The sequence below is a fragment of the Phocoena phocoena genome, chromosome 1 (genome assembly GCF_963924675.1).
Source record: "Phocoena phocoena chromosome 1, mPhoPho1.1, whole genome shotgun sequence".
NCBI lineage: Eukaryota > Metazoa > Chordata > Mammalia > Artiodactyla > Phocoenidae > Phocoena > Phocoena phocoena.
This window is the reverse complement of record NC_089219.1, coordinates 177,897,395-177,918,789: the sequence shown is the minus strand read 5'-3', so window position 1 is coordinate 177,918,789 and position 21,395 is coordinate 177,897,395. Positions and strand designations below refer to the sequence as shown.

At 39.5% G+C, this 21,395-nt stretch overlaps 1 non-coding gene across 1 annotated transcript; it reads left to right on the top strand.

The window, feature by feature from the left end:
* The first annotated feature begins 17,010 nt into the window (after window positions 1–17,010).
* LOC136141302 (U6 spliceosomal RNA) lies at window positions 17,011–17,117 on the top strand. The gene has a single exon (XR_010657731.1). It is a non-coding gene; the product is annotated as a U6 spliceosomal RNA (small nuclear RNA).
* The last annotated feature ends 4,278 nt before the right edge of the window (window positions 17,118–21,395 follow it).

The following is a 21,395-nucleotide window of genomic DNA, read 5'->3' as shown; positions in this document are numbered from 1 at the left end:
GGCTGCCTTTGATCACGACAGGCAGCGCGGTTAAGGCGGGCCCCTGGCTCTTCGCTCCCTCGGCCTCACTGGCAGAAGAGCGAGCTGCGGTGCTCCTACGTCACACACCGGCGGCCCTACAGCAGGTCTTCCGAGCCCGCCCCACAGGCCCCACCTTTGCCTCAGGGTCTCCCAGAGGCAGGGGCGTGGGTAGGGGGCACAGATGATCACAGCGGGAACGCTGTAGGGCGCCTGGACCCCAGGCTGAATCTCCTCAAGTGTGTAGAGCGGTACGGTAGCCTCCCCCTCTGCCTCACCTCACTTCTGCTTCTGGGTTTTTATCTCCCCAAGAGGCTGTGGTGAACTTCAGTCCCAGTGAGAGAAGTAACCACTTTCTCAGCCTAAGCCCCTGGCGCAGCCTGTTTATCCTCTGATGCCCTTTGTGACCTATCACTGTCGCATAGCCCTTTCCTCACTGTGACCTATCCCTGTCACATAGCCCTTTGCCTCATCCCCCAGCTGCCCCCTCAGGGCAGGGCCCCCATCCTCTGCCAAAGGAAGGGGAGGACATGTCCTCCCGCGGAGGACAGGCCCATCCTACCAGGGACTCAGGTGTGTACCGAAATAAAAGTGTCTTCAACTGGGAAACTTTTGTGTGGGTCCTTTTTCTTTTCCTCCCCCAAATTCAGCTACTGGATGAAATCTATAGGAATGTAAGATGATGGGATAAATTTGAACCATTTAAGCTCATGGTTTAATTGTATCGAATAACGTAGAGTTGGCAGTTGCGATCCTTAGTCTGTCCTTTCATAAAATCTCAGTAAACGTTGACGACGGTGATTTTTAATAATCACATTAAAAATTGCTTCTCCTAGGCACCATGCTGCATGCTTCACATATGGTGGTAAGAATGCACTGAGTTTGGTACTGTTAACTACTGTTCCCAGTTTATAGGTGAAGAAATTGAGGTTGTATCTCCTGTTTAAATTCCCAGAGCTAATGGTAGCAGAGGCACTATTTGAATGTAGGTCTACCTGATTCTAAAGCCTTTGTTCTGAACCACTACAGTACTTAGCCTCACAAAGAACGCTTGGCCCAGCCAAATGTTTTCAAACTGGACTGATTTAACTACCTTTAAGAAGATCTATTTGGTGCATTATTAGAAGCTGCGTAATTAATTTTATGTGTGTATATATGTTATGGAGAGAACCCAAGACAGCAGTTGGGCTGACCTGGGGATTAAATTATCCAGGGGATCACTCAGATCCTCCCTTCCTTTATGCTTGTGCAAACAGCCTGTGTGTGGAAACCTAGTTATTCTTATGACATGTCCTCCCCCAGTGAGATGGGGGGTGAGTAGCCTGAGATGTAAGCTTTGATTCCAAGAGCCTGCCAGATGCCGTCCTGTAGTAACCTCCCTACCAGGCAGAAGTGGTTTGGAAGCCTTGACACCTGTGAGGAGCATGTACCATTAGACATCCCCCCTCATTGCCACTCCCACAGAGCTAGTCACAGAACAAGTGATCTCTAAATTGTGACTTGAAAGTTCTGAGAAAGGCCCTTGCTGCCAACTCTCTTATCTCCAGTTTGATGTTATGCTTGAAATCCCACCATAGAGATTCATTCCTTGAGGATAAAGGCTATCTTTCTGTTAAAATACACGCACCTGTCCCTCAACAGATGACTGGATAAGCAAAATGTGGTCTCTCCGTACAGTGGAATATTGTTCGGCCATAAAAAGGAATGATACATGTCACAACATGGGTGAACTTTGAAAACATTATACTCAGTGAAAGAAGCCACATATTGTATGATTCTATTTATAGGAAATAGCCAGAAGAGGCAAATCCATAGAGACAGATATTAGATTAGTGGTTGCCTAGGGCTGGAGGGAGCAGGGAATGGGGAGTACAGGATTTCCTTTTGTGGTGATGAGAAATTCTGGAACTACATAGTGGTGATGGTTATACAGTATTGTGAATGCACTGAATGCCACTGAATTGTGCACTCTAAAATTACAGTGGTGAATTTTATCACAATCACACACACACACACACACACACACACACACACACACACTCCTGCTCATTTAATAGATGGGTTAAGAGCAGTTATCTTTTCATTGTTCCCTGTCTCAGGGGAACTCATTCAATCTTTCACCATAAAGTATGTTGTTAGCTGTAGTTTTATTTCAGAATTGCCCTTTGTCAAGTTTAAGAAGTTCATTTCTGTTCTTAGTTTTCTGGGCATTTTTATCGTGAAGGATTATTGATTTTTTTCAAATGCTTTTTCTGCATCTATTGAGCTGATTACTTGATTTTTTAAATTTATTTATTTATTTTTTTTTGTGGTACGCGGGCCTCTTACTGTTGTGGCCTCTCTGGTTGCAGAGCACAGGCTCCGGACGCGCAGGCTCAGCGGCCACGGCTCACGGGCCCAGCCGCTCCGCGGCATGTGGGATCTTCCCGGACCGGGGCACGAACCCGTGTCCCCTGCATCGGCAGGCGGACTCTCAACCACTGCGCCACCAGGGAAGCCCCATTACTCTTGTTTTAGATTAATATTCCAAGGGTTTTTAGTAAACATATTTACCACAGTTGAAATTTACAGGACCCTTGTTTTTGTCTTTTTTTTAATTGATTTTAATTTTTTACTGAAGTATAATTGACTTACAATATTAGTTTCAGGTGTGCAACATAGTGATGCAATATTTTTATAGATTACAAAATGATCATGATAAGTCTAGTTAACATCTGTCACCAAAGTTATTACAATATTATTGACTATATTTCTTATGCTGTACATTACATTCAGTGACTTATTTGATAGCTAGAAGTCTGTAACCTCTTAATCTTCCTCGAATACTTCATTTATCCCTCACACCCTCCCCTCCGGCAACTACCAGTTTGCTCTCTGTATCTATGAGTCTGTTTCTGTTTTATAATGTTTGTTCATTTATTTTGTTTTTTAGATTCCACGTATGAGTGAAATCATACGATATTTGTCTTTCTTTGTCTGACTTATTTCATCTAGCATAATACCCTCTAGGTCCATCCATGTTATTGCAAATGGCAAGGTTTTCTTCTTTTTTATGGCTGAGTAATATTCCATTATGTGTGTCTATCTCATATCTTCTTTATCCATTCATCCGTTGATGGACACTTAAGTTGCTTCCAAATCTTGGCTAGTGTAAATAATGCTGCAGTGAACATAGGCGTGCATGTATCTTTTTGAATTAGTGTTTTTGTTTTCTTCAGGTAAATACCCAGAAGTGAAATTGGTGAATAATACAGTAGTTGTATTTTCAATTGATTTAGGACTCTCCATATTGTTTTTTGTAGTGGCTGTACTAATTTACAGTCCCACCAACAGTGTATGAGGGTTCCCTTTTCTCCACATCCTCTCAGCACTTGTCACTTGTTTTTTTAATAATAGAAAGCCAGCTGTTCAGACTCGTGTGAAGTAATATCTCATGTGGTTTTGATTTGCATTTCCCTTGTGATTAGTGATGTTGAGCATCTTATCATGTGTCTGTTGGACATCTGTATGTCTTCTTTGGAAAAATGTCTATTCAGGTCCTCTGCTCATTTTTCAATTGGGTTGTTTTTTGCTGTTGAGTTGTATGAGTTTTTTGTCTATTTTGGGTATTAACCCCTTATCGAATATATCATATGCAAGTATTTTCTCCTATTCAGTAGGCTGCATTTTCATTTTATTATGTTGAGGTGTGGTATCTTATATACCCATTTTGTTGAGAGTTTTCACCCTACATGGGTTGAATTTTGTCAAAAGATTTTTTTGCATCTTTTGAGATGATAGTATGATTTTTCCTTCAGTTATTTAATGTGGTGTATCACATTGATTGATTTGCAGATAGAGTGATCTTAATCATGGTGTATCATTCTTTTAATGTATTATTGAATTCAGTTTGCTAATATTTTGTTAAGAATTTTTGCATCTATGTTCATCAGTGATATTGGCCTATAATTTTCTTTTTTTGTGATACCTTTGTCTGGTTTTGGTATCAGGGTGATCCTGGCCTCATAGAATGAGTATGGAAGTATTCCTTCCTCTTCAATTTTTTTGGAATAGTTGAAGAAGAATAGATGTTAACTCCTTTTTAAATGTTTGTTGGAATTCACCTGTGAAACTCTCTAGTCCTGGATGTTTTTTGGTGGGAGGTTTTTTTTTTTAACTGATTAAATTTCCTTAGGGTAATTGGTCTGTTCCTGATTCAGTCTTGGAAGATTGTCCATTTTTAAGAATTTGTCCATTTCCTTTAGTTGTCCATTTTATTGGAGTATAATTGTTCATAGTAATCTCTTATGCTCCTTTGTAGGAGATGTCCTGTGGGGCTCAGGAGCACACTCCCCTCTTGTCACCAGGGCTGTACACTCTAGTCCCCTGTGTGGACTGCATGGGTCCTTCTGTTGTGGTGGGACTGACTACTATGGGTGTGCTGGTAGGTGAGGCTGGCCCCTGGCCCAGTTGACTGCCAGGCCCTCCCTTGTGCAGTGGCTGCATGCCCACTGGTGGGCAGGGTTGGATCCCATCCAGCTTGGTGTGCAGCCCCGGGGTGGGGGGGGGTCTCATGGCTGGTGCTGGCTCATTGGTGAGCGGGGCCAGGTCCTACCGCAACCCTTGTCTTTGAAATTTCATCCCAGGATCATTCAACAAATAACTGTGACCATTAAAGGCCGTGGTGGATAGGCAGATTTTCACATTTTAGCTTTGTTATGAATGACTTTGCCATATTTGGTAAGAAAGAAGTAAAAAGAACCCTTGAGTTTGCCCTTCATTTAATTCGTAAGACAAAGAAAAAATTAAAAAAAAACCCCATCCAAACTGCCTTTTACTGAGTACGAGGCTATCCTTCAGGATTTAAAGCAGTTTCAGGTTTGATCGTTCATCCTCAGTTATCCTGTGTGTAAGGTTAGGTGGTATCCAACTCACTTAAAAGCTGATGAAAGTCATATGACCCAGCAAATAAGCTGGCAGGAAAGAGCCGTTTTTAGACCTCATCTGGTGCTTTCATATACTTCATATACTTTAAATGCTGACATTTTTTTTACCTATGAGTTACATAAACAAAACCTTAGATCAGCGTGTTTCATTTGATGCAATTCTTAAGAAAAATGTCAGTGGGATAGACTTTGTGAAAGAAGAGTAATGCAAGTATGTATGGTGATGGTAGAAAGATATTATTTTGTAGAACAGATTTATTACAGCAGAGTTGGCTGACAAAAGTATTTCAATGAAGCAAACTTGTAGGATTTCCCTACTGACTTCTCTTTTTCCTTGAAATGTGATGAGATAAAAACTGAGCATCTGGTAACATGCTGGTGACACAGTGCCTAGTGTGGCTTTTGTTTACTGGAGCACCAGTGGGAGTTTTATCTGTGGGATATTGTCATTCCAATTTAGCAGTTTGTTTTGTTTTTACAGTATGTTCCACCATCTCATTTCGACCACCAGCTGTTTCTGGGTTCCTCCTTCCTGTCTCCTTTTGTTTATATTCTATCTCAGAAAAAGTCAAAACTCTGAAGCTTTTCTTCCTTGAGTGAGAATGAAGAATGTGAGAATGAAGTGACAAGTAGGTCCAAAGCAAAAACAGACCTCACCAGAGTAGGTCCTGTGTCAGCCAGGTTAGGGAGCTGAGAAGTTAGAGAGTCACCCACATTGTGTGATTGCAGAAGGTACTGAGCAATACCCTCTGCTCAGAAAAGGCACCTAACTCATTGTTCTGTCATAGTGCCTACATCCCAGACATGAGATCTATTTCTTTAAATCGACCTTCACATTCAAGAGTCTGTTATTGAAATGTAATTACTCCTGGAAGGAGTCATTTGTTTGTTTGTTGTTTAACCAACTAGCTTTGGCCTAGTGGAGACGAGTTGAGAGCTCTTTGAGAGTAAAACATTCTAGGAGAAGGGAGGTGATTGCTCTGAGGGACTGTTTTCATGATTCTTCTATGAATGCTGTAATTGAATGTTTTTAATTAGAATTTTTTCAGTGGCTCTGATAAACACCTTGAAGTCCTTCTACTCTGTTTTTTTTTTAAGCGTTGCTTGATTTTTTTTTAAAGCAATTACTTTTCCAAGAATGAAAGATATGTTATGTGACAGAAAATGAAATAGGAGTAGGCAAAGTAATTTCACCTAATTCACAATTTAAGGAAGTCTTACCCATTGTATTGTCTTTTAAATGTCATGTCACAAAATGAAAAATTAGAGTTACTTTGCTTGGAGTAAATGCCCTTATTAATTTGATTTGGATTTACTTATAGATAGGAATGACTAGAGTTGATTTCTTCAGAGGACTGCCTGCTTTGATTTTGTATTGGCGTCTGCCAGGCCAAGAAGCTTAACTAATACTTTCCTGGTGTGTTATAATGCTTTGTATTTCTGTTACTAGTTCCCTCAATCATTTCCTTATTGGAAATCAAAAGTGTCTGGCAATTACAGAAATAACTTATCTGATCACAGTCTGCCTCAGGGGCTTGGGTAGGAGAAAGGAACTGTTTTACATTTCATTTTGGGAAATCCACATATGATAGCTGTTGCTATGTGTACATTAGGAAAATAGTTATCTGAAGCAGACAACTCACCTTGGAGAGTTTCTAAACTTACCCAAAGAGTCTATTCTAAGCGATCAAAAATTTAGCAGTTGCCTTAAGATAGTTGCACTTCCCTAGTTTTACGTAAATTACTGCCTCTTCCAAAAGTTGATTGCACGTAGCTTTACTGCCTGAAATTTGCTTTCTCAAAAGTGACTACAGTTTATTTTTTAAATGAAATTGTTACATGACATTCATCATTTTTCAATTTTATCATAGCTTCTAAAGTGACTCATGATTAATAGTGGAATTTAAATATCGAACTGAAAAATCAAAGTGTGAAATTCTGGATGAAAAGCAAATTTTGAAAAGAATGCTGTGGGACTTCCCTGGTGGTGCAGTGGTTAAGAATCCGCCTGCCAATGCAGGGGACATGGGTTCAAGCCCTGGTCCGGGATGGTCCCACATGCTGCAGAGCAACTAAGCCCATGTGCCACAACTTCTGAGCCTGCGCTCTAGAGCCCACGAGCCACAACTACTGAGCCCACGTGCCACAACTACTGAAGCCCGCATGCCTAGAGCCCGTGCTCCGCAACAAGAGAAGCCACCGCAGTGAGAAGCCTGCGCGCTGCAATGAAGAGTAGCCCCTGCTCACTGCAACTAGAGAAAGCCCGAGTGCAGCAATGAAGACCCAGTGCAGCCAAAAATAAATAAATAAATGAATAAATAATAAAAAAAAAAAGAATGCTGTAGTTGTAATGGTCATGGTGGTGCTCATCTTTGGAAAAACTATGTGTAGAAGCAACAGTTAAATCATTGATATTTTTGGTATATACTTAATTAAGTGTTTAGTTTTTGTAAAAGTAAGTCATTTGGATTTAAAACTATTTTTAAGAAAGTTCTAGTTACAGATTTAAAAACCCAACTCTTTAGCCAATATTCTAAGGTGTATTTATTTGAATAAATGAATTATAAAGTTTTTGAAAAGTCTGTCAATTGATATTAATATCAGTATATTAATAGGGCTAGACATTCCATTATTTTATAATGCTCCTGTTTTAATACCGATTTCTGAATGATACAGGACAGATGTCATTTTTATGACAATTCACAGTTTAGGAAGTTATAGCCAATTATCTTTATAGGTATATATACTATATTTTGTTTCATTTGTAGAAAGTGTAATTGGTTCCTGAGTCTAGAGTAAGTTTACTTACGTTTGAATCTGGGCTGATGCACTTAACCTAAGTGTCACTTCAGACAAGCTAAACTGCGGCTAAGTTTTCTCCTCTGTAAAATGGGTTGAAAATAGTACCCATTTGATAGGCTTATTGTGAGGAATAAATGTATTAATTAGCAATAATGAATTACCCTAAGCTCTTCCTGTTGTGCCAGATACATAGTAAGAGGGCATTAAACAATTATCATTATTACTTGATTATAAAGACTGTATTATCCAATAATGCTGGAGTCATAGAGATCTGGGTTTAATCCCTAATCCTAGACTTATCAGTTAAGTGACCTTGGACAAGTTAGTTAACCTTTTTGATCTCAGTGTTAACATAAACATAATAGGATTGTTGTACTGGGTAAGCTTATCTCATGTAACTTAGCACATCTTTTGGTTGGATTAGATATGATAAATGGCAGCTCAAAAAAGAATGTAGTTTTCTCCTTTTTCATTTCTAATTTTACTGATTTGCATCTTCTCTCTTTTCTTCTTGATGAGTCTGGCTAAAGGTTTATCAGTTTTGTTATCTTCTCAGAGAACCAGCTTTTAGTTTCATTGATCTTTGCTATTGTTTTCTTCATTTCTATTTCATTGATTTCTTCTCGGATCTTTATGATTTCGTTCCTTCTACTGACTTTGGGTTTTCTTTGTTCTTCTTTCTATAGTTGCTTTAGGTATAAGGTTAGATTGTTTACTTGAGATTTTTCTTGTTTCTTGAGGTGAGATTGAATTGCTATAAACTTCCCTCATAGAACTGCTTTTGTGGCATCCCATAGGTTTTGGGTTGTTGTGTCTTTGTTGTCATTTGTTTCTATGCATTTTTTAATTTCTTCTTTGATTTCTTCAGTGATCTCTTGGTTATTTAGTAGTGCACTGTTTAGCCTCCATGTGTTTGTGTTTTTTACAGTTTTTTTCCTGTAATTGATTTCCAGTCTCATAGTGTTGTGGTCAGAAAAGATGCTTGATATGATACCAGTTTTCTTAAATTTTCCAAGGCTTGATTTGTAGCCCAAGATGTGATCTATCCTGGAGAATGTTCTGTGTGCACTTGAGAAGAAAGTGTATTCTGCCCCTTTTGGGTGGAATGTCCTATAAATACCAATTAAATCTAACTGGTCTATTGTGTCATTTAAAGCTTGTGTTTCCTTATTTATTTTCTGTTTGGATGATCTGTTCATTGGTGTAAGTGGGGTGTTAAAGTCCCCTACTATTGTGTTACTGTTGATTTCCCCGTTTATAGTTGTTAACCTTTGTCTTACTTATTGAAGTGCTCCTATGTTGGGTGCATGAATACTTAAAATTGCTATATATTCTTCCTGGGTTGATCCCTTGATCATTATGTAGTGTCCTTCCTTATCTCTTGTAACAGTCTTTATTTTAAAGTCTGTTTTATCTGATATGAGTATTGCTACTCCAGCTTTCTTTTGATTTCTGTTTGCATGGAGTATCTTTTTCCATCCCTTCACTTTCAGTCTGTATGTGTCCCTAGGTCTGAAGTGGGTCTCTTGTAGAGAGTTGTGCATGTGTATGCACAACTGACACCACGGAAATACAAAAGATTATAAGAGACTACTGCAAACAATTATATGTCAATAAAATGGACAACCACAAAGAAATGGACAAATTTTTGGAAAGGTGCGAATTTCCAAGACTGAACCAGGAAGAATTAGAAAACATAAACAGACCTATCACAAGTAATGAAATTGAAATTGGTCCAGACAAAAGTCCAGGACCAGATGGCTTCACAGGCGAATTCTGTCAAACATTTAGAGAAGAGCTAACACCTGTTCTCCTCAAACTCTTCCAAAAATTGCAGAAGGAGGAACACTCCCAAATTTATTCTACAAAGCCACCATCACCCTGATACCAAAACCAGACAAAGATATCACAGTAAAAGAAAATTACAGACCAATATCACTGATGAACATAATGCAAAAATGCTCAACAAAATACTAGCAAACAGAATCCAGCAACACATTAAAAGGGTCATACACCATGATCAAGTGGGGTTTATCCCAGAAATGCAAGGATTCTTCAGTATACATAAATCAATCAATGTGATACACTATATTAACAAATTAAGGAATAAAAACCATCTGATCATCTCAGTAGATGCAGAAAAAGACATTTCAACTACATGAATCAAATGACAGGATTTTCTAAGTTGAAACTTAAAAACAGAAACCCGTGGTTAGGACCAAGAATGAGATTCCTGTAACTAATTTAGGCATCAACAGTTGGAATTTAGACCAAACAAATAATATAACAAGCAAGACCCATTCAGAAATGAGTATCATACAAACACAGTTCTGTTCCAAGTGTGGGAAAGTATCAGGAAGTTGGGAGATTTCCTTTTGTTCCTGGAGTCTTACTGAGCTTGAGAAGAAAAACCAGTTGAGGAAACCTGGTAGAGAAGAAAGCAGGCGCTGATTCAGAGGAGGAACTCTATTTTTGCTCTCATATCATCTTCTTTTCGTGTAAAGACCTCTTAGAAGAAGTTCCAGCGTGCTTAGGAGTGCACCGCCGCCTCGCTGCACTGGGAGCTGTCCCTCCAGTCATCCATCTGGACCTTTCTGGGGCTGCCTGGGGAATGGGCAGTAGGAAGCCTTCCCTGGGCAGGTTTTTAAAACTGGAACTGAGAAAAGTAAACCCGTCTCTGAGTTCCTAAAATGTAGCATGTACGGCCTATGGTGTGTCAGCAACGTGTTTCCCAGCACGGTTTCAGAGAGGAGGAAGCCGCTTTGCAAAGAGAAAGAGAAGAGGGAAGCTGTCGTGGAGAAGAGCGAGGGGGCAGGCTGGGAGTGTTCGACTTATCTGTGGTTCTGCTGTGTACGAGGCTCACCATGCACCGTCCTGTCCACGTGTTCCTGAGAGGCATACCTTCCTTAAGTTCTCTTAGCATAAGTCCTGTTAAGAAATCCAGTCTGAGCTGGGTTTGTATCCCCTGCAACCTAGGATCCAAATTATTTTATTTTCACCTATTTCTCTCCAGTTATTTGGATGTTAAATTCAAATTAATGTGAAAGAAGTATTGGAACAATAATAGCAATGAATCGTGCTTATAGTTTGCCTGGCACTATTTTTTGCACTTTACTTATATTAACTTATTTAATCCTCAGAATGATCCAGTGAAGATCCTGTGGTAATATCTCCATTTTATATATGAAGCACAGTGAGATTAAAGAATTTGTCCAACTTTATATGTATATATTAGCACCAACATTCCAACCCAAATGGCCTGGCCCTGCCATGCTGTCACCACTACTGTCTCTGCCTCTGACTGGTGTGCTTCTTTCCTTCCCTCCGAGCCTTCTGTCTGTCCCACTCTGGCTGCAGTGTCATCTCACAATTATTAAATGAGCAGATGAAACAGAAGTGCCTGTTTTGAAAGCAATAGCCCCATTTCGTCAGTTCATGTGTTTGTGATCACAGCTGGGCTTATTCCCCTCTGCATTTATGAATTCTGTCACTCCTCAGCCAACAGCGTCTAGATACAGACTGTTCAGTCTGGGAGGTACAAGATAAGTTGGGCACAGAACTTACTCTGAAAGCAGTGCCAAGTAGCTGTGTGACTATTCTCAGATTTTAAGGTCAGCTCATCATCTAGGAATTAAAGTTCACTGGGAAGTTAATGTTCTCAGAACGTCTGGGACTGGTGTGTTCTAGATTAAGACATTTCCCCCATTGTTTACAGATATTTCAGCCTCTCAAAAAGCTCATCAGTCACACACACACACAGACACATACACACATTTATCCACGTGCCTCCCTCCATCAGCAACTGGAAATTGTCACAATTCACGCATCACCAGAGATTTGCTTTGATGTCCCTGCCATCTTCCAGTAAAATCTGCTTGATCTCGTCTGCATCTTGTGGCCTGGCCTTTTGTTGCCTGATGAATTTCATCATTATCATGTGATGCTCTCTGTGCTCCCCATTCTTCACTTTTTATAAGGTCATCATTTTAAAAATATATGATCATAAAAGGTTTGTTTCAAACAGTTCTGTTCCTTGAATATCAAGGTGTTCAGTCTCCAGGTAGGTATTCTGATAGTTACAGTGTTGCTGAAGATGTCATAGCTGAGAAGGTTTCTTTTGAAGTGATCTTCAAGGATGGGTGTGTGTGTGTGTGTGGCTAATAGGGTGGGGTTAATGCTTGTTGAGTGAGTTATTTTGTGAACCATCAATGGGCCTGATTTTCCTGGGAACTTGTGTTTCTTTAAATACTTGTCAGATTATTAGTGCCTCTTGTTCTAAAATGTCATGATCATAGTATAGTGATTGCTTATGTGTCAGTGTTTTATAAAGAGTTGCTTTTTATTTTTAAAGACTGTGTGGAAAAATCTGCTGAAACCCTTCTCTCAGTTAAGCCATATACAAGACTAAGGATTCTGACCCTAAGGCTGTGTTAAAATCACTCCCCATAATGAGAAGAGTCACTGATAGGATTGGTTGTGTTGGAAGAAAGGTTGAAAAATAGTGCTTCAGGAAATAAGATGATTCCTAGTCAAAGCTGGAAGATGAGGGCCTAGCTGAAATTTAAAATCAGGCAACCAAGGTTAAGTCTGAGGTAAATATCGTTTACATATAAAAGAATCTGTAATTATATAGCCACCTAATTAAAGGAAGGATTTTTGAATAAAAGATATGCAAGAGGGGACAAGGAAGCTTTTGGGGGTGGTGGATATATATGTTCATTGTCTCGATTGGGCTAACGGTCTCTCTGTTGCATAAATGTGTCAGAACACACGTATGAACACATTTAAGTGTACATTTTACACTGTAAACGCATGCAGGTTATTGTGTGTCTGTCACACCTCGATAAAGCTGTTAAAAAGAAAAAAATCATAAGGATCCAAATCACAGGAAGCCTTTCAAGTAAAGTGCTCACCAGTGAGTCCTTCCCTCTGCCTGCGCCCTCTAGCCTGGGAGGTGAGCCAGGCTCCATCCCACTGGGAGACTTGTATTAGCCCCACAAAGAGGAACATGTGATAAATGCAGTGGAGGGTCCACCAAGAGGGAGCATTTTTAGAACCACTGCACATTGGGGACTGGGGGGAAATTGAGAGATTCTCTAATCCTCTAGGAAAATAGATTTACAGTTTCTAGTGACTTGTCCAAGAGAGTGCAGCTATTGATTGGAAAACTAAAGAAAGCAAGTGATTTTGGAGAGGGGGGGTCAGTGAGCTGCCCTTGAAGGCAAGCTGAGCTTGGACACGTGTTGCCGTGGAGACGCGCCTCACAGCCAGAAGAGGAAGGTCGCGAGGCATAGAAGCAAAAAGAACAAGGAGCATATGGACAAGACTTTTAGTGACCACACAGAACATGGAGAACAGCAGTGAGAGATACAGTTGGAACCGTTTCCTTTTTAAGGAAAGTAATGAATTGAGTGAACTTTCCATGACCAGCTTCTACAGGGAGGATGATTGTTTTCTTATGTGACACAGATCACTTTCTACTCAAAAGTTCTTATTATTAAATAACATGTGGTACCCCTCAGTTCTTATTAATACTTTTGGAAATTCAGAGTTATAAATACAACATAAGACAAAAAAAAATCTTACAAAAATTTGACTGTAATGAAGATACATTTCTAGTTATTTTAAAATTCATTTCAGAATTTTATTAGTAAAAGTACAGACTCTGTCCTAATTATAAATTATAACATAATACTTTCAGCTGAATAACAAAGGAGTAAAATGTTTTTTGAAAAACATTTCAAAATAAAAAAAATAACATGTATGGGGTGTCTGTACATATGAGGAATTTGTCTTTTTACTTGAATAAACCAAGTTGCAACACATTATGTAATACTTGCATAAATATGTCATGTAAAAACCTAAATATATCTCCATTTGCATTTATATGACCATAAATGTATCTTTAAAAGGACTGAAAAGATTCATTTGCATTTATATGACCATAAATGTATCTTTAAAAGGACTGAAAAGATTCACATCAAAGCGGTTACTTCTGAGGAAGACAATGGGATTGGATGGGCCGCCTACAAAATCTGATTCAAAACGTCTCAACATGGAGAAGAACATCTTCAGGTGTTAACTGTGTATTTAAAAATATGTTTCAAAAAGATGCAAAAACAAATATAGTCAGTAACAGACTAAATATTTTAGTGCCTTGAAGCCTAGAAATGGAAAATTAGAAGTGACTATTCTAAAAATCTGTTATAAATGGATTAGTTAGTAAGTGGAATTGTAAATGTATTTATATATATCTCTTCACATAGTGGAGCCTAAGCTTATAGGTCTCATTGTTCCCGGTGGCAGCACAGGCTAAAAATACAGATGAGTGAACAAAGAATTTAGATAAATGCATAGATGGAAGACCCGTACTGCCTTATAAAGGAAAGTCATTGAGAGCTGGGCTGTATTCCTAAATCACAGAAGATTATATTTGCAGGGCTGAAACACTGAGTCACGTGATAACTGAGTATTTCCAGGACAGGTTTATACATGTTCTTCAGGTGTGACCTTCTCAGGCTTCTCCTTGAGCACCTGGTGTTCTGTCTCTTGTGCCCTGAAAGAGTAGGAGGTGATTTTCACCCACTGGGAGTTCTGAGTTTGGCACTCTTGCCATCCCTTCTGTCTCTGATGCTCAGATCACCTGGGAGGGAACCTGCCCTTCCTGGGATTGTAGTATGTTTGGTCCTCAGTGTCCCCATAGGTCTTCAGTGTCTTTAAAGGTATGATTTTTGGTAATTTATTTGGCTTTTTCTAGCTGTTGCAAGAGATGCCTTGCCATGACCTACCACATCTTTCACGGAAGGGAAATCCTGCAGGCTGTGCTTAAAACCTCATCTTGATGTCGCATGTCATTACCAACAGCGTATCTGCCAGGAAGTATTTCACACATAATTTTTCTTTGCCGGCAACTGGGAGCACATGGCCTGTGGGTTGGATTTCCTCAGAAAGAGGGTGTTGTTTGTGTCCTTCCTTCCCGGCTGGGAGCGTACTCTCTGCGGGGCTGCCTCCTCGCTGTCTGCCACAGGCCCCAGCGCACCCGGGCTGTGTTGTGCCTGGCTGCAGCACAGCCTCCGTCCACCACCTGGGTCCTGGAGCCGCCCCAATCTGTTCTAGCCCTGAGAAAGGAGTGTCCATCCTGCCTCTGTTTCAGCATCTCTGTGGGGGTGATCCCATCATCTTGGAATTCCTGGAATGTTGTCACCATGGTCCGTCTCCATAGAGACTTCTAGTTTATGTTTTGAAGATTATTCAAAGGGGCTCTAATAATGTATTTCTTTTTTATTCACCACTTCCCTTCCCTTAACCTATAAACTCGTGGTTTGAATTTAGTGCCAGGAAAAGTTCTGTTTCTTTAGAGTTGACATGTTTTTTACTGTGCAATTATGGCATAATGGCAGCCACACAATTTATTATTCTCTATCTGTCTGTCTGCCTGTCTGTCTATCTATCTATCTCTATCTGTCTATCATCTATCATGTATTAGACCTTAGTATGAGGGTATGCAGAACCTCAGTGGCAGCACTGATGTTATCTTGTAGTCAGAACGTTTACATCTTCTTTTTAGTCCTCGACTTAAAAACTTTTTACTTTCCTTAGTTATGTCTTTCATTTTAATCTATTTTAAATCCTTCTGGGAATAGGAGGGATATAAGTCATTTGACACATAAAAGTAATTGTGTAAGAATTAAGCATTACACTTCTTAATATAAATTTGGGTTTGCTCAGTTAGCATGCAGAGCAACAACAATTGTGACTATTTTAGAATGCTAATCAATAGAACATTTTCTTAAGGCTTATTTGATTATACTATTGAATTCTGCTCACACATATAAATACTTTATAATTCATGAGGCAGACTTTATTCTTATACCAAAACAAATAGAGCCAACATTTATCATCTGTTTATCTCTGAATGCATCATTCCCCTTATCGTTTAGAATAATCTTGGGAGATAGAAAGTATCCTTAGGAAAATTGAGAGAAAATTGAACAGCGTGTCTTTGAGCTCAGGGTTCCACAGTTTGTTGCATTACATTTTAAATGGAGCCAAGATTATTCACTATTTATACCTTTGTTGTTAGACAGAGATTGCTTTCTATCATCATTTGTTCAGAAACAGAAGACATCTGGTAGTAGATTGTGCTGAAATCATTTGGCTGGGAAAAAGAGGAAAAGAGTATCCATTTAACAGCCTGCCAGATGGTTGACAAAGAATGCCTTCACTAATTTGTGGGACAATTATTCTTAAGTACTGGGCTGTTCCTGAGAACAAAATGCTCAAATGAGCAGAGAGCTGCAGACAAAAAATGTAGTCATACTGTAATGATTCCATAGGCGTTACCCAACTTTTCATTCCTCGATTGATTCGCTTTAGAGCACAGGTTTTCTGAGTGAAGAGAGAGTGGAGTACGTTGGGTTTCAAATCTAATATCTTGATAATACTATATTGTTAACTAAATTTTAAGCATCGAATCCTTCCCAGTTTTCACACTTACCTGAAAGGGAATGTGATCTAAGATTGACACAAGCACATGGTTATCCAGAGCAGACAAAGTCCCTTTTAGTATACTTTGAGCTTGATCATTGTCTCCATGTGCATCTTCGGCTGATGCTATCTTTTTATCCTCCCTGGATTAATTTAAAAGTGAGAATCCTGTTATGGATAAGAAGCCGCTCTTTTCCTTTGTCTTGGCAGGAGCTAGAAAGAAGTACTTTGTTGTTTTTTTTTGAAAGCCTTAATTCTAGATATTGTTTGCTGGGTTTCTACCCTCCTGGATGTTAGCTGCTCTGGAAGCTTTGCCGGAAAAACCCAGAGCTGTCCTGCCACCTTCTGCATGATGCAAGGCAGAGTCAGGGGCTTTGGTGTCAGAGCCAGGGTCCCGTCTTCGTCCTGACAATATTGCTATATGCTCTGGGGAAATGACCTAGTCCCTCTAAATTTCAGTTTCACGTAGGGTTGTTTTTGAGGATTAAATGAGAAAGTATGTTAAATGTTCGGTAAGTGGTAGCAAGAGTAATGATGATAATAATTATCTGCCACCATGATAAACACCCATCCTTCCCTGTTTACTTTTCTCTATTAAAATGCATAAATATTTCTACTAGTAAACCTCTAAATATGGTTTCTCGCTCCTGTCTCTCTTCCATGAACACAGATTTAAGTGTCTATCCTGTCTTTGTCATTAAACACTGTCTGTGTCTATCTCAGCTTAGGCTGCCATAACCAAATACCATGGACTGGGTGGCTTTACAAACAGAAACCTGTGCTTGCTTCGGCAGCACGTATACTAAAATTGGAACGACACAGAGAAGATTAGCATGGCCCCTGCGCAAGGTTGACGTGCAAATTCGTGAAGCGTTCCATATTTTTGAACTGGTTTGTAACTAATCAAGATTAATTAATAATTAATATCAGCACTTCCGCTTTTACCCATGAAATAACATTGTGCCCCACAAACTGACATTTGGGGTTTCAACTGAGAATGTGAGCCTTTTTAAAGCAGGAAAGAAGATGTTGATGTAAAAGAAAGTACAAAATAAGTTGAGCTTTTTTTCTTTATAAATTTAAAAAAACAAAAAAACAACCCCCCCCAAACCCAGAAATTTATTTTCTCATAGTTCTAGAGACTAGATGTCCAAGATCAAGGTGCCAGCATGATTGGTTTCTAGTGAAGGCTCCCTCCTTGGGTTGAGAAACTGCCACCTTCTTGCTGTGTCCTCACCAGAGCAAGCTTTCTAGTGTCTCTCCTTATAAGGGCCACTATTCCCAGCATGAGGTTCCCACCCTCAGGACCTCTCCTAAACCTAATTACCTCCCAAAGGCCCATTCTCTAATACTGTCATGTTAGGTTGGGCCTCAGCAGGGCCATCCTCCCTTTACTTTGTAAGTTCTCAGTGCCCAGTGCAGTGCTGCCCAGGGGACAGGAAGTCACATTGTACTGTTGCCTAATTAAGTGACCGGTTCAATCTCTGAACTTGTCAGAGTGACACAGGAGCTCCACTAGTGTGAACTGCAGACATGCTAAGTCAGAAAAAACCTAAGGTTCCAGGATCACCTGAAAAACTAGGAGACAGCAGCACCACCACTGTTCTCAGAAAGAATAACACTTTCTCTGGTGGCACTTCAGGGGAAATGATTCCACTCTAGGCAGTAGAGCGTGGTGGTTAAAAACACAGACTACAGAGTTCAGATGGCCTGAGTTTAAATGCCAGCTCTACCACTTCCGAGCTGTGTGAACTTGGGCCTCAATTTTCCCATCTTTAAAGTGAGGATAAGTAGCTTTCTCATAGAGTGGTTGTGAAGATTAAATGATGCATGCACGCACACACACACACACACACACACAGTCTCTCACACTCGGTGAGTGCTTAGAGCAGTCTCTGGCACACAGTAAGTGCTATGTAAATGTAAGCTGTTATTATTATTCATTTGGGGAGACAGGCCTGTGAATGTGTGTCCCTGTCATCTGCTTTTCTGCATATCTACAGGTGGACCAGAGCCCAGGATACTGATGCCAGCATGACTCCCACTGATTAAGCACATTCCTTTTTTTTTTTAAATTGAAGTACAGTTGATTTACAATATTGTGTTAATTTCTGCTTTACTGCAAAGTGATTCAGTTATACATATATACATTCTTTTTTATATTCTTGTCCATTATGGTTTATCACAGGATATTGAATATAGTTCCCTGTGCTATACAGTAGGACTTTGTTGTTCATCCATCCTATATATGCTAGTTTGCATCTACTAATCCCAAACTCCCACTCCTTCCTTCCCCCACACTCCTCCCCCTCGGCAACCACAGGTCTGTTCTCTATGTCTGTGAGTCTGTTTCTGTTTCATAGATAGCTTCCTTTGTGTCATATTTTAGATTCCACATATAAGTGATATCATATGGTATTTGTCTTTCTCTTTCTGACTTACTTCACTTAGTTCGAGAATCTCTAGGTCTGTCCATGTTACTGCAAATGGCATTATTTCATTCTTTTTTCATGGATGAGTAGTATTCTCTTGTATATATGTACCACACCTTCTTTATCCATTCATCTGTCAGTGGACATTTAGGTTGTTTCCATGTCTTGGCTATTGGGAATAGAAGCATATTCCATTCGTGAGCATCTCTCATCTTCAGCCTCTTCGGACAAATGAAAAGGAGTTAGTATTCATCTCTAGGCTCTCGGATTAAAACGAATGCGTGTTTTTCTGTTTTACTTGTCTGTGAAGTGCTGAGGGGCATACACACAATTAAGGAATTTATCCAGGGGATGATATTGGATTCCAATTTATCCTACTTTTATGAGTTTTGCCTTTTTTCTTTCTTTTTCAAGAATCTATACAGCCAAGCCGATTTTAGTTATTGATGAAAATACATACTGTTATCATTTTAGGTTGTTAGTCAACACACTATGGTCATTTACTTGCAAATGTAAAATTTAGGGATGGGGAAAAAAAGAGTTTGATCTGGACTATTACAAAAGTCTGTGTTTTATTGACCTCAGCTCTAATTTTGCAGTGAATATGTAGATGACTAAGAAAGTGGAACTAAATGGTGTTTGCCATTCCATGTGGTTTTTCCAGTTGAGAAGTGGCCCAGCAGAATCTGTGCATTGTGTGATTATGTTTTTAATAACAATAGCTATCCTTCATTGAACACAAAATGTACCTTTTGTTGATAAATAGTTGTCATGTGCAAGGTATTTTATATATACATGTATGTTGTTTTTGAAAAAGACATTTTAGCCATGCCAGGGTATCTGCTTAGGATGTAGGAAGTAGACTTTACCCCTTTTCTCTTATATCTATTGGAGTTTCGTTGCTACCCTAGGAGCAGAGGGAGAAACCCTCCATTATGAATCCATCTGTAACCATAAATTTGCATAGAAGTAGAGGAGTTTCCTCTGAGGAAAGGGGCCCATAATGATGCCTTTCTTTTGGAATCCAAAGTTGTTAAACATTTTTAATTAACTTACGTAGCCTTCATTTTTTCTTGCCTGCAGGGAAGAGCAGTGACACTCTTGAGAGTGAATCCATCGCTACCAGAGTATATGTGTCTAGTGGGTGAGGTTCTGTCTCAGGGCTGGAGGCTAAAGGGAAGCTCTGGTTGTGAGACCGTGAATTAGCTGACCTTGGAAGCACATAATTCCAGTCCAAACACTCTCACCAAGAGCAGTGTGTGTGTTATTGAATAAGAGACCTTATCCCATTTGGCACCCAGGCCAGTGTTGTCATGGAGTGCTCTTGTCTGAGCTTGTCTTTTAAACAAGGTGCTGCATTTATCAAACCTTAAGGAGTGATGGCAGTCTAAGGATGTTGCTAGGAGTTGTACCCCAGCTGTGATGGAGGCACCCAGCACCCCAGTTTCAGTGACTGTGGCACCAAAGGCAACAGGAGCTGTTGGTCTTTAATCTTTAAGAGGAAGAGTGCTCTCATTCTTACTTGGGTTAACGTTTTGGGCACGTTAACATTTCGGAAGAGGGTCAGGCATGTGATTGTGTGGTCCCTTATGCGGAGTTTGGCCAGCCTCAATTCTCAGTCATGAAGCTACAATGACCCAGGGATCTGCTGGAGCAGTGACATGGCATTTACCGATCAATAGGCCATGAAGAATTGGACAAATTATTGATATTTTGACATATTTGTTGTAGGTTGTCAGTATACAGTATTTTCCTCAATTTTATGATTGTTTCAATTCAGTAACATTTAAGTATCATAACTGAGGTAAAGGAGAAACAGCTTTGATTGATTTAGTGCCAGAACAATTATGATGTTGAAATTAAACTGATGTTCCCTAAGAGAATGATTGTCTGGGTAAGCACACCTCTCATATTGTCTATTTATTAAGACACAGAGTGCTCTTTGAAACATTTAAAAATGCATTACACCCAGCAAACAGAAGTTCAGGACCAGATGGCTTCACTGATGAATTCTAACAAACATTTAAAGAAGAATTAATACTAATCCTTCTCAAACTCTTCTAAAAAATAGAAGAGAAGGGAACATTTTCAAACTCATTTTTCAAGGCCAGCATTACCCTGACAGCAAAACTAGACACTACAAGAAAATAAAATTATAGGCCAATATCCCTGATGAACATTGATGCAGGAAAATCCTCAACAAAATATCAGCAAACTGAATTCGACAGTACATTAAAAGGATCATACACTATGATCAAATTGGATTTATTCCAGGGACACAAGGATGGTTCAACATCTTCAAATCAGTGTGATATACCACATTAACAAAATGAAGGATAAAAATCATATTGGGCTGGTCAAAAAGTTTGTAACATCTTACAGAAAAACCCAAATGAACTTTTTGGCCAACCCAATACAGTTATCACCATAGATGCAGAAAAAGCATTTGACAAAATTCAACATCCATTCATGACAAAAATTCTCAACAAAGAGGTATAGAAGTAATGTACCTCAGCATAATAAAGACCACATATAACAAGCCCACAGGTAACATCATACTCAATAGTGAAAAGCTGAGAGTATTTCCTCTAAGATCAGGAACAAGACAAGAATGGTCACTCTTACTACTTTTATTCAACATAATATTGGAAGCCGTACCACAGCAATTAGACAAGAAACAGAGGTAGAAGTCATCCAGATTGGAAAGGAAGAAGTAAAACGGTCTCTCTTT